Here is a 15,549-nt window from a genome sequence, read left to right as displayed (position 1 = left end):
GCGGTGTAGACACGTGGTTAGCTGGGATGCTTCTAGAGAGGTGGGTGGAGGCCACTGACGGGGCCATGGATGGCGGGCCAGGTGCTGAGAGGCAAGCACTTACCCCGCAGTGGAAGCTGCCTTTGTTTCTTCAAGCAGGGGACCGGTCTCCCGTAGGGCTGCTTGGGGAACGGGACCAGGTCAGCGAGCAGGTGGCCGGCGCGCCCCAGCAGAATGTGACATTATGCAACCGCTCCAGAATCCAAGTCCCATTGGAAGGAACGAGCAGCTCAAGGCAATGCTGGCATAGGGCGTTGCTTTAGAAACCCCTAGGGAGGACAGCATAGAAACAGGATCAATGGAAGTGGCCCCAAAAGTGACAGAAAAATCCGCTTTCTGCCACAATTCCCCAGAAGCAGATTGGAGCTTTCATCTTCTTAAGAAGCCCCAGTGGCTGTCGTTATCACCTGCCGGGGGAGGAGATGAGAGTCGTTGACACATTTCATCCCTTCTATTAGAGAGACCTAGTGGCCGTGCTTAACGCCTCCTGTCCCCACAGCTCCTGCCCGTGCTGGGCAGTGGGACTCATGCCAGGTGGCACTGCGGGGCCCAGAGGGGCTTCTGCCCTCTTGGATGCCTGGCTACACCGGCCTGCTCCCCCGCTCACCTCGTCTTGGGCCCGAGTCTGAAGTTTCCCCGGACAGGTGCCTCAGTTCCCTCTCCAGACTCCAGCCTGTACTCCTTTTCCTTCTGTTAAATTTCTGGAGTGGGGACTTAATTTTCTCCCTCAGCGGACTGGCTCAGGGGAACTACAGAGGAATTACAGACATGTCTCTGTCTCAAGTCCGGACTAAAGTGCCATTGCACTTTCCCTAGGGGAAACCGGACCTGCGGCAGCCTGAGGGAATTCTTGAGCCCTGTCTCCCCAAGCCTGACACGGTGCCAGGCACAGAGACGCAGTCAGTAAAAACTTACAAGTGGATGAGTGAATGAATGAATGAATGACTGATGAATGAATGAAAGGTAGTGGAGGGCAGCCCAAGGGAGGCAATTCCACCTTGAGCACAAAGACCGCCATTTTTGCCCCTGTTCTTCTGCTATTTTTCCCTCCCGTCTTTGCAGTCCACCTGACTACCTCCAGAACCTTATTCCCACTCAGGGATAGATGGCCAAGGACAGGGCAAGCTGAGGGCTGAGGATCTCAATGTATCTCAACGTTAAGATGAAGAAAAGGAAGGCAGCTATGTTAACCACTATACGACGAACGCTAAATGCCCATCCACTGACGAATGGATAAGGAAGATGTGGTTTATATGTACCACGGAACGCTACTTGGCCATGAGAAAGAAATGAAATCCTGCCATTTGCCACACCATGGATGGAACTGGAGGGTATTATGCTGAGTGACATAAGTCAGCCAGAGGAAGACAGATGTCATATGTTTTCACTCGTATGTGGAATTTGAGAAACTTAACAGAAGACCATGGGGGAGGGGAAGGGGAAAACATAGTTTCAAACAGGGAGGAGGCAAACCATAAGAGACTCTTTTTTTTTTTTTTTTTTTTTTTTTTTTTTTTAATTTTTTTTCAACGTTTTTTATTTATTTTTGGGACAGAGAGAGACAGAGCATGAACGGGGGAGGGGCAGAGAGAGAGGGAGACACAGAATCGGAAACAGTCTCCAGGCTCCGAGCCATCGGCCCAGAGCCCGACGCGGGGCTCGAACTCACGGACCGCGAGATCGTGACCTGGCTGAAGTCGGACGCTTAACCGACTGCGCCACCCAGGCGCCCCCATAAGAGACTCTTAAATAGAGAGAACAAACTGAGGGTTGATGGGCGTCGGGGGGAGGGGCAAATGGGTGAGGGGCACTGGAGAGGGCGCCTGTTGGGACGAGCCCCGAGTATTGTATGTAAGCAATGAATCATGGGAACCTACTCCTGAAGCCGAGAATACCCTGTACACACTCTATGTTAGCCCATTCGACAATAGATTATATTACAAAAATAAAAAAATAATGAACGTTAAAAAGACGAAGAAAAGGAAAAGAGTCAGTGCTTCTTTTCAGTCACATGACAATTGTAATTAACCAATTATCGGGATAAGGGTTTGTTTACTGTCACCACCACCCCCACCACTGCCGCAAGCATCTGACACGTAGAGAAAAGAAAACGACGGACCCAACGCACAAGACGGTGGGCGTCCAAACATGCAGACATACCTGGACAGCGGTCATCGTGTCTCTCTCCCTAACTCCGGCGTCAGGTGCACAAGGGCGTGGCTCGCGTCAGCCTCACCCGCTGCCGTGTCCCGGGGCTCAGCCTGCGGTCGGTGCCAGATACACGTCTGTGACTGGATGGAGTGAGTGGAGGCTGACGAAGGGTTTCACACGAAGGTGGGTGATGCCCTCCTGGAGGAAAGAGACCGGTGAAGGCCGTTCTACTGAGACACGCGCCTCCCAAACGCACCCTGAAATCCTCTGCTGTGCTTCCTGCCACGACAGGTGCACCTGTGCCGCCAAACGTATTAGACACGGTCCCCCTGCTCCGATGCCCACGGCACGGCCAGGGGGCGAGCCCCACACGTGCATTCACACCGAGACCTGCAGAGCTACCGATAGCCACGTGGCCTTCCTCGCCGGGTCCTTGGCCCCAGGACCCAGGCGGCTGCGCGGCATACTCCAGAGGGCAAGTTCATTGACGCTTAAGGCCGGCCTGCCGGCTGCCCTCCTCTTAATGCTATGTCTTCCTCCACATGGTCCTATTGTATTAACATAACCTGCATGTACATATGTGTGTGCACGCGTGCGTGTGTGTGCGTGTGCGTGTGTGTGCGATAACTGAAGTGCCTTCCCGTCCTTCTTATGGACACGACCCCTCCCCAGGGGCCTGCACGAGCTGTCATCTTATCACCTGTCCTGCCCTGACCCCTCATCCAAAGGTGTTTGGCCCAGAGCAAGACACCTGAACCAGGGAGGGACAAACTGGGCCCTGGGATTAGCCGGTGGGACCCGGGAGAGCTAAGGCAGAAGGTAAGACATAAGCCTTGGGAGATGCTGAGAGTGATGGCTGCAGCCAGGTGTGTCCCCTCGGCAAGGAAGGCACCACGAGGCAATGAAGGAGCAGAGAGCCACGGGACAGAGTCTGAACACGGAGGAGTGACGGTCTCTGTGGCAGGAGAAGGGCTAGGGGGTGGCATGCTGGGGGCCCAGCACAGTCCTCGAGGTCCTGATTCGTTGTTTCCTCTCCCTGTCCTGACACCCAGCCTCACTCTTGTCCCCCTGCTCACTCCCTACGCCCAGGGGTCACCGAAGCCCTGCCTCAAATGACTCTGGACTCAAAGTTCCACCACTTGCCTGTCTCCAGTCACCAGCCACCACCACCTCAGAAGCCCTGCACCTCCCAGAACCCTCCCCTGCCCCCCCGCCAGATACCGGCACTGGCCCAGATCAAGTCCTCGGGACCGGACCCACTGGCCCAGAGAAAATCTGGGCCCACCCGCAATCCCCCTGCCTGGTGGCTCGCATGGACCCAGTCACACGACCAGGGCCTTTAGGGCCACTTCCGAGGATGCAACCCAACCCCCAACCCCGCCCGCCCCAGTCCTGCCCGGCTGCCCCCACCTCGGACGGAGTTCTGAACATTGTTCTCCCACCTCCACCACCGGCTGTAACTGAGGGATGACTCCCAGCTGCACAGGGACCAGCGGAGAGGTCTGCCTGGTGGTGCCTCTGACAGCCAGCACCCCCCGCGTGCCTCTGGCACACGCCTCCCGCCCGGCCCGGCCTGCCCAAGGCCGCCGGAGCATGCCAGGTGGGAGGCAGCTGTGATGGAAGGTGGGGTGGGTGTGGCGAGGTGATGCGGACACCCCCGTGGAAATGCTCCGCCCTCCGTGGCTCACCTCCATTACCAGTGTCATCATGAAGCAATCGCAATTAGGCATAACAATGATCACGATAATAGCAGGACCATAAAAGCAGCTCCTGGGCAGTGCCTCTGCCCGCCAGACACAGTTTCGGGGGCTTTGCTTGTGGAGGGGTGAGGATGATCATACCCATTTTGCAGGTGAGCAAGTCGAGGGGCAGGGGCCTGAGATTTCGAGGTGACGCCGGGAGCCTGGCACGTCTCATGCCCAGCCCCCTGCTCGGCCCACGAGTCCTCTGAGGGGCCCCCAGAACAGCCTGGCTGCTCAGTTAAGGAGGCAAATCGCTTCCGGCCTCGTGAGGAGACACAGAGGTGCTGACAAAGCCCCCACAGGTCGGGTTATGCGGGTGTCTAAACGCCCGACTTTATGACGTTGGCGGCTGCGAGGGGTTGATGTTTTAATCCTTCCCCCACACAGATCTGGAGGCCAGCACACAGAACTTTTTCAAATACACACCCGAAGGGAGGACTACAAGGGCTGCTGGTCCAGCCATCGGGGACCCCCTGCAAAATTCCCAAGTCCTGGAAGAGCCGGGCCCGGGGTGGGGGGGGGGGGCGGCAATGGTTGACACAGCACCTCTGACAGTCGTGTTTCATCAGTCCTCCCAGCGGATTTCTCAAGCATTCCCTGATTTTATGGGTGAGGAAATGAAGATCTTCCAAGAATGAAGCAACTTGAAGAGGGTTGTGTCACCGGGGAGCGGCAGATGGGGAACCCGGGCCCACATTCGCTGACTTCAGCTACAGTCCTCCGGTCCCCACCCTCCATCTCCTTGTTCTGTCGTCTTTCCCCACTCTGCAGTCTTTTCCTCCGTTTCAGATCCCTAGGCCGCTACTGTTTCTTTCCTTGCCCCCGCTGAAGCCATCTGATATTAGTCACTCACACCTCAGTATGAAGTTTCAGTCACTGTATTCTCTCTCCCAAAGTAGTTGTCCTTCATTTTGTCTTGGATTGTAGAGACCGGTCCTCCTTAAAGTCTGGCTGGTATCAGATCACAGCTCAGAATACACCCTTGCAAATCAAGGAGATCTCCTTACCAGCCCCCACACAATTTTTTACCAGCTTGCTTTCGCTCACTCAGGGAGGGGTGCTAGAAACGTGGATGAAGGAGAGGAACCTCCCCTTCCACATTTCTGATGGGCCTTTCGCCCCCGTCCACCTGCAGGGTGAGCCCCGTGAGAACGGCTTTCGGAGTCGTTCCTGCCTTGTGCCACGCTGCCGGTCCTGGATTGGGATTCGGGGGATGGCGTGGACCGAACGGAAGCACAGGCTCTCGAGTATCTCCTCACCGCTTCTCCACCCACTCGGCTCAGCGTCCCCAGTCCCCTGGCTTGGGGGTCTTTAGTAGACAGCCTTTCCGTCACCCCAAATCTCTCAAAACTCAGAAGTGAGCTTTTTTCGCACTTCACTGCACTGTGGCACATAAAACGGCTAGTAGGTACCCAAACAGAGACATCTTTTCCTGTCTCTACGCCGGTCAATAACAGAATTATTTACAGACCCCCGCCTTCCTTGAAATTCTACTCTCGCCGCCTGATCCATTATTTATAACACATATTCCGTCTGACGGGAAGGATTGCCCACCACTGGGCCTCTGCTAATCCCACTGAACAGAGGGAAGCCGTGAGGCACAGACAGAAGAAATGGCCCAGGTGAGGTGGCCCAGCTAACGCATGATGGATGCAGGTCTTGAACCCAGGCCTCTCTGATTTCGGGACCTGGGCTCCACCTCAACATCGGGCTTCTATAAAGCACTCATGAAAGAAACTGCTCCTGGATTGAAAGAACGAATACTACCAAAAGCAATCTACACATTTAGCGTGAATCCCTATCAAAGCACCCCCAGCGCGACGGGAGAGGCTGCAAGAATGTGGGAGAGGGGTACGGGCAGGTCAGGGGGCATCACTCGGCTTCTCCCTCCTGCCGACTAAAGGATTAAGCCAGCGGCTGATGCTTGGAAGGCTCCACCTCGCTCCTGGCCCCGGTTCCCAAGCAGGTGGGAGATGAATAATGCATTTTGCAGCAAAACCCACTGAGGCCCTGTGAGGAGAAGTAGATAGAAATCAGCCGTCTGTGTGTGTGTGTGTGTGTGTGTGTGTGTGCGCACAGATGCGGAAATCCTACCTGGGCTTGCTCTGGCGGGAGGGGGGCGGGGGCTTAGGGCGGGAGGACTTCCAGAGGCCCAAGGCCGACCTTCACCTATGCATGTTCCATAGCTTCCTGTGGCTTTGTTAGGGCCACACTTCGTCCAGCTGCAACCACGCTGGGGTTGCTGGAGTGAAACCTCAGACTTCACCTAAAAATTTTTTTTGAGAGAGCTCGTGCACACCCACGTGTGCAAGTGGGGGGAGGGGAGGAAGAGGGAGGGAAAGAATCTTAAGGAGGCTCTGTGCTCAGCACGGAGCCCAACATGGGGCTCGATCCCACGACCATGAGATCATGACCTGGGCAGAAGTCAAGAGTTGGATGCTTCACCAACTGAGCCACCCAGGTGCCCCAGACCTCACTTTAGAAAGACATCACTGACTCCAGAAAGCCTTCCGTGCTCTCCTGGCTGGCTAAGACGCAGCCCTTGACCAGGAATTCACAAGGGCTCGCTCAGGCCTGGGTCGCGGAACTCGCTCCCGGGGCCGACTTGGGTTCTTTCTTGCTGCTCAGTGCGCGTTGTAGACATCTGGTCCGTGTTTCCACCCAAGCTCTGCCAGCCAGTAACAGAGAGGAGGCCACGTTGGAGGAGAGCAGGCCTCAGAAATGGAGAACAGAGGGCAACGAGGTCTCCTGTGGCCACCGGGCCACGTGGAAGCCGGTGAGCCATCGCAACAAATTCTGCAAACCATTAAAGCAACGACTCTACGTGCAGCTACGGACCGTCCCCATGTTTCCTCAGTCTCGCCCCGATGTCACCACTAATCGCATCCCCATTAATGTTTTCTTCTTTCACATTAAGATATTCTTACAAGGATGTCCATCCACTTAATAACCACGTCTTATTCAACATTTGATTCGCAATTTCTAACCTCAGGTTTTTAATCTCTATAGTGGGAATCGCAATAGTGTTTCCTTCATAGACTGCTAAGAATTAAATGTGTGTGTGTGTGTGTGTGTGTGCGTGTTTACACGTACACACACTGCTGACATCAAATCGGTGAACTTATCCCAAAGTGTAGTAAAGCATTAAATTAGGGACTTATGTTTTAGTGTGTGATTTGTGGTTGCTTTTCCGTAAAGATTCTTCTGAAACATTTCCCCCCCCCCCGATGCCTTTGCTGTTCTGCAGTTAGACCGGACTCTAGTCCCAGCTAGAACATCATTCAACACAGACTTCAGGTCTGTTTATTTTAAGGGCGATTGATTCACGGCAGCACTTCCAAGAGATTGGCCTCCTCGGGCAACCATAGATCTAATATCTCCCCCCCCCCCCCACCGCCCCCACGGCTGAACAGGTGGGTAAACTGAGATCGAGGGCAAGATATGGCTTCATCAGTCACCTGTGTGTTACAGGCGACCTAAGTCAGCAGCCCAGAGCACAGGCCCGGGCCTGTGGGTTCTAGACCTCCCAGAGCTAGGGGCAGGGCAGGGCACGATGCCTGCTTCCAGCCTACGCCTGGGAAGCGGGGCAGGGACTGTGCTGTGTGGTTGGTGTCCTACAGCAGTGTCAGGCCACCTCTGTCACTCCCCTCCTGCCCCAGGGAAGGAATCTGGGGTGGCTGATTCTACGCGGAGACATTACAGACATCAAGGCCGTGGAACCAAGGACTGGTATGCAGCGTGGCCTCACCTTTGTCTCTGAGCTTTCCCGGGTGCCGAACGCTCAGATCCCATGAGCTCGGCCTCCATCAGTGGATCCACAGAGCTCCCACGGTATCCGCAAAGCGCCAGGTGCCGTGTCGGGTGGGGGCGAGGAAAGCAGGTGCGGGCCTCTCCAGGCAGGAAGAGAGCTCCAGGCAGGCTGCCGTCTGGGGAGGGACCCTAGCAGGGTCGACTGGCCAGGCTGAGCCGGGGGGAGGGAGGAGGTGATAGAAGCGGGCTTGGCGGGTCCTGGGCAGAAGCCCACCCCGTTTGCCTGCCGAAGGGGCTTGTGGGGCTGGGGAGCCTGGAGGGAGCCTGCTCCAAAACTGGAGCCTGCAGGACTGAGACATACAGAGGCCCAGTAACCGGGAGAGGGAGACCTAGGGAAGCCCAAGAAAGACTCACAAAGGGGAAAGGAGGGGACGGGGAGGCCAATCCAAGAACTGTGTGTGTGTGTGTGTGTGTGTGTGTGTGTGTGTGTGTGTCTTAGGGGAGAGAACCAAGGGCTGAGGTGACCATTCAAATAGCAGACATTCTCTCTCTCTCTCTCTCTCTCTCTCTTTCTCTCTCTCTCAAAATAAACAAATGAACTAAAAAACATTTTTTTAAACATCGAAAAAAAGGGGGACGCCTGGGTAGCTCAGTAGGTTAAGCATCTGACTTCAGCTCAGGTTATGATCTCATGGTTCATGGGCTCGAGCCCCACATCGGGCCCTGTGCTGACAGTGCAGAGCCTGCCTGGGATTCTCCCCCTCCCTCTGCCCTTCCTCCCCCACTGGCACACACACTCTCTCGTTCACTCTCTCTCAAAATAAATAAATAAACTAAATTTTTTTAAAACAAAACCATCAAAGAGACAGACACTCTGTCTCCTTTTCCATGTCTGGCTGCATGGAGCGCCAGTGTGGACAAGGACTCGAGGCCAGTGCTGGCTGTCCAAGTGCCGTGGTCCCCGATTTCATCCATGGTCTTCCGGAGCCGTTGCTAGAACAAGGGATTAGGAGCCAGAAGGTCTGATTTTCAGTCTCGGGTCTGCTAATCATCTGGCTAGAGGAACCTCAGTTTCCTCTTACGTAAAATGGGTCTCGCAGCACCTAACTTACAAAGTTGATGTGAAAAATGCAATATATCCATCAGCAAGTACCTTTTAATAATGCACAGTAATAAGCCTTTACCGAGTGTGGCTTCATCTCTGTGCCCTCCCGTGTTCCAAGCAGACCTGTGCTCCTGGACGCGGGGACTGGCATGGTCACTAACATGTTCCTAGATCTAGGATAGAGACCTCTTCCAGGCCCAGCATCTCGGACAACCAAAGAGCAAGGGTACAGCCCGAAACCCCCTGTTCCCCCCTCACCTCGACACGTGGCTGCACCATAAAAACATATTCAGGCCATGCCCCTGTCACAGGCTACTGCCTCCGGTCTGTCAGCTCACTGCGGTGTCCCCAGACTAGACAATCATCTTCACCTTCCTAACCCTCTACGGACACCAGGCCCAAATCCATGGGACCACCTACAGGTGGTCAGGGCAGCCCCAAGTCCAGGCCGCGGCCCCTCGATGGGTGCTGGGAAGGGGCTGGTCGTCCCACCGCCACTGCTGTCCACCGGCTCCCACTTCTGCAAGGCCACCTTGGCCCATCAGAACCCCAAGGGTTCCTCCCCGGCAGGGGTGGGCAGCCGTTTGCGGAGATTTAAGGCCTGGCCTCCCTGCGTGGCTGGCCTCCGCCGTGGCCTACTGGCCCCTGGGCGTTGTCTGAGCTCAGGCACCCCCGGTGCAGCCCAGTACTGCTCAGCAAACATCCCCACCTGGCCGCAGCGCTGTCCCTTTCCGGCCTCTCCCGCGTGTCTCCCGTGGGAGTTTGCCCAGAAGCAGAGTATGTCTGCAGCAGCCAGCAGGTGTGGTCCAAAGACTCACACAGGTCCCACCCTGTCATTAGCAAGCAGGGTTCTCCCCTCCCAAACCAGGGCACAGACCCAGATTCTGGGTCAGCATCTGCCCGGCTGGATCTCAGGACCAACGCCCTCACCTTAGCCCATCGCGTTGCCGTGGCCGCGTGTCCATCCACACCCCTCAGTGAGTGGAGCCCCGCAGCGAGGCCTCCCACCTCCTCCACTCGGTGTATGCGGCCCAGATGCACCCCAGCGGGCAGGCCCGCCCCCCAGGGTGAGGGAAGGTGGCCGCTCACGGCCTCCTGCAGCGGCTCCTCCTGATTCTCGCAGCTCGAGCCCCACATCCCCACGGCCTGGTTGGTCTGGTCTCTGAGTGTATCAGGATGTGGCTGACCCAGGCCTGGGAAAGAGCCAGGGTCCCCTCTTTTCTAGAAGGCTTCGCTGGGTCGTCTGCTCCATACAGCTCTGAGGATGCGAGTCCCATCTCTGCGTAAAGTAGCATCCCAGAGGGAGGAAACACTTCTCTCTCTGCCCATCCCCTGCTCGTGCTCTCGCTCTCTCTCTCTCTCTCTCTCTCTCTCAATCTCTCGCAAAAATAAGTAAACATTAAAAGGAAAAAGAATGAAGGCAGAAATCTCCAGAGCAAATGTAGGGATGAGATGATGTCCTTGTGTTCTACCCTCTTCATTTCCCAGGAAGCAGAACGAAGTCTCCTGCAACAGTCATCAGATTTGGTTCCCGGGTCATCTCTCGCGTCCAGCAGGGGAAGGAGGGTATGTCTCACCACTACTTCGTTCTAAACTTGCTTCAAAAAACAATAAACTCTTGGTCCTGTGGTCACATAAGACCTATTATGAAACGTCACTAAGCGCGGGGGGCGGGGGGGGGGGAATATTTGAATGATTTTTCTGCTCATGAGAATTAGTGAGAGAAGGCAGAACTGAAAACAGGCGCCTTGCGTTCCTCATTCTTCCATCCTGGGGTCAGCGGGTTTGAAAGATAAGAGAAGAATTTCATTTTATTTCCAATCTCTTCAAAATTACTTCTTAGGTAACACCTGTTCCTTAAAGACAACTCAGAAAGTGCAGAAAAGTAAGGGGAGTCAAACCCCGCATAGTCTCACTACTCCCGCGCAACCCGCGGCCGGAAGGCAGCTTGTGATTTTCTTGAATGAGCACGAACTTTGATGGGAGTGTTTGATTCCCGTCATCCCTAAGAGGAACCATCTATGTAATGATTTCTCTTCCCCTAAAGGACTCCATGCGAGCTCACGCAATGGAACTGATAATTGTAGAGTACTCGAAAAATCGCAAAAGCAAGAAACGGGGGGATGAGGGGAATGACCCCAAGAAACCCAGCTATCTGCCTCTTCCCATTGGTGACAGCGGTGATGTTTGGGCTGAGTATTTAATGTCAGGACTGCGGGTTGGTGCACCTGTAGAATACTCCAAGCCCCAGATCCACAGCGATTGGGAAATACGGTGGTTGCAAAAGATATAAATGGACTTCATTAGAGAAGCCACAACCCAGCAGGTGTGGTCTAAATATCATGCTGCTGCCTCCGGGGATGAGGAGAAGCCCCCGAGAAGTGGCGTGGCCACTGCTCCCAGAGTCTCCATCACCTGCCCACTCAAGCCAGCTAATTTTATTGGCCTTCGGTCTACATTACCAAGAGGCCATGGAAGTATAAATAATAAAGCAAGAAAACCAGATCCATTTGGCTGGCTCAGTGGATTTCTCCTGAATGCGCTGTGAGTATGATATCTTCTCTTTGGAAAAGCCCAGTGTGGTTTGTTTGTTTGCTGTCTATTCCAAACAAAGTTTGCTTCAGACCGTGGGAAAATGCGGCGCCGTCCCAGGGTGGGTGTCTTGAAGAAATTCCGGAGGAGTTCCAAATCTGGGAAACCCCTCTCTTGAAGAGCCTGACTGAGCAGGGATTTCCACTCTGATCCGGCAAAATGCATGTCGTGACCTTAGACAGCTCCTTTGTCCTCTGTGCCTCTGTTTCCCCTTTATGGCACAAGTGGCCCCGAAATCGATGGTCGCTCAGCCTTCCCAACGTACATATTCCCTCATCCTGGAATGAGGTCACTGAAGGCAGGAGAAACGGGCCAAATAGCTGGAAAGTGCTTGAGGATTTGGAGAAGTCTGTGGGGCTGGCTGTGGTCATCGCCTCTCAGGAGACACAGCTCCATGTTTAGGCTCCAAGGAAGGTCACAGGGGGCGTTGCACCCCTGCCCCTGTGCCTGGCACAGAGGGAAGGCTCAAAATATCTCTTAAAAGAATGAAGGCACGGGGCACCTGGGTGGCTTAGTCGGTTGAGCCTCTGACTTCGATTCAGGTCATATCTTGCGGTTGGTGAGCTCGAGCCCCGCGTCGGGCTCTCTGCTGTTAGTGCAGAGCCTGCTTCAGATGCTCTCTCCCCCCGTCTCTCTGCCCATCCCCTGCTCGTTCTCTCTCTCTCTCTCAATCTCTCGCAAAGATAAACAAACATTAAAAAGGAAAAGAGTGAAGGCAGAAATCTCCAGGGCAAATTTGGGGATGAGACGATGTCTTTGTGTTCTACCCTCTTTGTTTCCCAGGAAGGAGAACGAAGTCTCCTACAATAGTCATCAGATTTGGTTCCCGGGTCAGCTCTCACGTCCAGCAGGGGAAGGAGGGTATGTCTCACCACTACTTCGTTCTAAACTTGCTTCAAAAAATAATACTGTCTACTCTGTCTAAAGCGATCTCTTCTTAAAACGGTATTAACCCCTGGGGCGCCTGGGTGGCTCAGTCGGTTAGGTGACTGACTACGGTTCGGGTCATGATCTCACAGTTCATGAGTTCGAGCCCCGCGTCGGGCTCTGTGCTGACAGCTTAGAGCCTGGAGCCTGCTTCGGATTCTGTGTCTCCGTCTCTCTCTGTCCCTCCCCTGCTCGTTCTCTGTTTCTCAAAAGTCAGTAAATGTTTAAAAAAATTGTTTAAAAAATGGTATTAACCCCTTAAAGTAGGTAGACCGCAGAGCGTGCCTGGGACATCTCCTCAAGCCCAGGGTTTGGCGCCGGTCTTCCGGGATGCCAAGGCACATCTTTAGGAAGGGTCCCTCAGGTCCCGCAGTCCAAGGGAAGGCATTAAGTTTATGCAAGTGCTGTGCCCTCCATGGAGAACTCTGGAAGGGACTGGAAGAAAGCTGGGGTCTCAGAGGGCCCATGGTTACACAGGGCATGGCAGGACGCCTCTGTCCAGCCTGTGCAGGAAGAGGCCCCTCATGGAGAAAAGAGCACCGTAGCTGGCTGGCAGTCACTCATCAGGGCTCCGGCCACTGGGGAGGGGAGCTCATCTAAAGCGCCCTGAACTTTTCAGTCTCATTGGCGTGAAGACAGACACTACATGAGCTTTTTCTTGCCAGGTGGCTCCAAAGAGCCTCCAACCGCTGTGGCCGCTGTATTGTTTTTCCCAAACTACTGGTAAGAGTAAGAATGAAAGGACTTTCAGCATTCTTGTTGAAAGTGATAGCATGTCCCACTCTGCCCACCCCTTAGTCCCTTTGATGGGCAGATCCCAGTTACTGAGCTCATCAGTAGGGTGTGGGAGGGGAGACCAGAGCTCGCTGCGGCAGCCCTGCTGGCCTCTCCCTGAGGCACCCCTGCCTGGGCTCTCCCCGCAGCCCCCCTGCCTGGCCTCTCCCCACAGCGGCCCTCCACATGCAGACTGAGGGTACCTGAGCTGCTCATCCAGAGGGCTCCTCACCTGGCTTGGACCTGTCTCCAAGAGGAATGACTCCTGAGTCAGGGCCATACTATTTATTCCTAACTGGAGGGAATTGTTTCCTGAAATTAATAGGAAGTGTGGGACCAGGATGGTCAGAGAAGAGTTGAAAGATTGATTCCCCCGACGTGGCTCCAACCAGGTTCAGATCTTTTCTTCTTATTTTGTTTATTATTTTATTCGTGAAACAACAAAACACACACACACACACACATACACACACGCTCACTCCAAACTAAAAACCAACAAAGAATTGCTCAACACGGGCAGTCTATCAATTTATTGGGAAACAACCAGTTGTTCAGCTATTTTAATGAATGAAATAAAAGTTAGCCTACTCAGGCATCTGGGACCAGAGCCCATCTGACAAGTCTGAGTCAGTTTAGAGCCCGTGATGATAGATGGAGAGGCCCAGAAATGGGGCTACTGTGGGCCATTTGGGGGGAAGAGAGGCCAGGCTGTTGGGACTCAGTGAGGTGGGGCAGGAGGCCGGTGAGGAGGTGGTGCAGGAGGCCAGTGAGGAGGTGGGGGATACAGGCTCATGGAGGTGGGGGAAGCTGAGACCCGGCCGGGGTGTGGTCCGCGTCTGCAGGGCCAGGGGCAGTGAGATGAGTAGCCGCAACTGGTAGGGAGGAAGTCAAAATGTCACTCCCTTCCCCATTTAATAGATGAAGAAACTGAGGCTCTGAAGGGTTAATAGGCTTATTCCATGCCACCTAACAGACCCACAAGCAGGAGAGGACCGATATCTACACTTGAAATTCCATAATCAGTTCTTGTTCCAAGAGCTTGGAGAAGTAGAAAACACTTGTAGGGACCACTAACCAAACATCGCTTTAAAAATGTGGTGTGTGTGTGTGTGTGTGTGTGTGTGTGTGTGTGTGGTCTATGCCAGAAGCTTCCAGCAGCTTCCCTTCTCTGCTCCAAGGTCTGGCCCCCTGCCCAGACCCATACTCCACTCCCGGTAAGTTGCCCAAAGGCTTTGCACCTCACCTGGCTGGTGAACCTACTGCCGAGAATGTAGGTTCTTTCAGCTCCTTGACTGAGGTGGATAAGTTCTCCACTCCTGGGTATCGAGAACTAGCATCCATACAGGCGATTATCTATTCTGAATACAAGAAGCTTCTATTTTTAAACCACACAAATTTTATAAATAGTCTAACCCACTAGCCCGAGAGATCGACTCCTTTCTAGTTTCTGTGTTCTTTCCTTTATCTGAAACATCCTCAGGGATTTTATGAATCTTCCTTTTTATTACCTATTTTCAGACAGCTCCTAGAGCCCTTGTGCATCACCACCAATTTTTAATTTTTACTAAAATGTACATCATGAGGAGTATAAGATGCTGAGAGCTCACATAAGCTGAGAGAGGGGGATGACCTTTCTGAGTGTCACACAGCCAAGAGATCTGAGATCAGAGCCCAGAGTCCTTACTGCTTGGTCGTTCAGGCATTTTTTAATATACATTTGTATTTTTTAGGATGCTTTTGGCCTTGAGTAGCTGACTACATGACTCACATCAGCACCACTGGGAGTCTGGAGGCAGGGCGGGCTCTGAGTTCACCTAATCTGTGGCCCAGCTCTGGTTTCTCTGCAAAACCCTGCATGTCCCTTCTCTGTGTTGGCTTTGCCCCAGAGTCACTTCCCCCATGGGGCAAATGGTAGTCCCTGGCATCCACACCTTCCTGCCCAGGACATCCAGAGAAAGAGAGAGTGCAGCACCCCCATATGCCAACAAAGAGCCCCAAAATTCATTCATTGGATCACATAAGTCATGTGCCCCTCCCTGAACAGCCATCAGGGCAGAACCTCACCGCATCCTGCTTGGATTGGGCCCAGCTCCTGAACCACCACAGTCAGGGCCCCCTTGGAGCTGGAGATAGGGCCCTGCCCCTGAGGCACATGGGCTGTCTGTCTAAGCAGCGAGAGATACCTAGAAATATAAAGTCCTGTTAGGAAAATGGAAGAAATGGGTAGGATTCACTAGAATTTTCAAACACTGGGTCAGAGCCTCTTTGAAGACCCTGTCCACGGTGCTGAAGGCTGTGTCCAAAGGACCTGGCATCGAGGGTTTGAGGACATGAAGAACTTGGGGATTCAGGGCACCCCTAGGTGTAGATCCTGTTCAGGTATTTAGTTACCTTCTTAGTCACTCAACTGGAAAGAGCCCACTAGGTGGGCTCAGTTCCCCTAGGCTGGGGATCCTGAGGTTGGTTGCT

The sequence above is a fragment of the Panthera onca genome, chromosome B3 (genome assembly GCF_046562875.1).
Source record: "Panthera onca isolate mPanOnc1 chromosome B3, mPanOnc1 haplotype 2, whole genome shotgun sequence".
In the NCBI taxonomy this organism is placed as follows: Eukaryota; Metazoa; Chordata; class Mammalia; order Carnivora; family Felidae; genus Panthera; species Panthera onca.
The sequence above is the reverse complement of the archived record's forward strand: the minus strand, read 5'-3'. Positions refer to the sequence as shown.